We start from the raw sequence: 1,546 nt of genomic DNA on the forward strand, positions 1-1,546 counted from the left end.
TTAATGCCATATTTTTATTCATTCGGCAGTTAAGTGTTGTTGGGGTGTTGCATTATTCGCACATTAGTGGTTGTTTCAATGGTCAATCAAGTTTAAAGCGAAATTCCCCTGGAAAAGTTAGGAGGTGGTTTTTGGTGTCGCACTGGGAACTGTTCCCCGATTGGCATTGGATTGGCCAACAAATTGGCGAGTAATTTTTCTCGTTAGTTCGCTAAACTGATGGCACACAGCACATATTTTCAATATCTGGAACCCAGTGAGACGGACAATTTACTTGCAATCGTTGCCCTTGCGGATCTCGTATCTGTAATAATCGGGCCAATTTATTGGCCAATAAACCGGGTGTAACAACCATAATAAATCATTGTCCTTAAGGGTATAATCGCGGACCTGCAGGGTGTTACAATTTTATGAAAGTATCCAGTATCGACAGCAATCCAGTCCAGCGGAAAAGTGCTCCAGAGTTTCCTCCTAATACACCTCCTAAACGTTTGCCAGTTAATTTTGCATCACCCCGTGTAATTGTTGAACTTATGTGATATTAGCGATAAAGTATCTTAATATTACCATAGTGTTTGCTTAAAATACTTTGATGTCGAGGCGGAAGCTTCGAAGAGTCTTCTGCAGTTTGTCACCTAAGTTTCCTTTTTAGTTGTGTAAGTCGATATTGTTTAAGCCTGAAGTATTTTCTCATCCATAGAAGCTTTGCTGATTTATTCGAATTAATAAAAAGTGATACATTTATATTTTGCGCTGTAGTTTGCCTTTCCCCATCGTCTTAGTTAGTAGGTAGGTGCAAAAGGTAGGCAAGCGGACAAAACACAGCAAAAAGGAAGCAAAGCTGCAGTATTAGAACAGTGAACTCAGGATCAGTGGGAGAAGAATTTACCTGAGTCAGTTTGGAGGCCTTGGTGAAATTCGGGATCAGTCCAGAGACTGCAGTAGCTGACTCTAATTAATGCCATATTTTTATTCATTCGGCAGTTAAGTGTTGTTGGGGTGTTGCATTATTCGCACATTAGTGGTTGTTTCAATGGTCAATCAAGTTTAAAGCGAAAGTCTCCTAGAAAAGTTAGGAGGTGGTTTTTGGTGTCGCACTGGGAACTGTTCCCCGATTGGCATTGGATTGGCCAATAAATTGGCGACTAATTTTTCTCGTTAGTTCGCCAAACTGATGGCACTCAGCACATATTTTCAATATCTGGAACCCAATGAGAAGGACAATTTACTTGCAATCGTTGCCCTTGCGGATCTCGTATCTGTAATAATCCGGCCAATTTATTGGCCAATAAACCGGGTGTAGCAACCATAATAAATCAGTGTCCTTTAGGGTATAATCGCGGACCTGCAGGGTGTTACAATTTTATGAAAATATCGAGTATCGACAGTAATCCAGTCCAGCGGAAAAGTGCTCCAGAGTTTCCTCCTAATACACCTCCTAAACGTTTGCCAGTTAATTTTGCATCACCCCGTGTAATTGTTAAACTTATGTGATATTAGCGATAAAGTATCTTAATATTAACATAGTGTTTGCTTAAAATACTTT

Source organism: Dendroctonus ponderosae, unplaced genomic scaffold (genome assembly GCF_020466585.1).
Source record: "Dendroctonus ponderosae isolate FM_Combo_2020 unplaced genomic scaffold, Dpon_F_20191213v2 Dpon_F_20191213_5, whole genome shotgun sequence".
Lineage (NCBI taxonomy): Eukaryota > Metazoa > Arthropoda > Insecta > Coleoptera > Curculionidae > Dendroctonus > Dendroctonus ponderosae.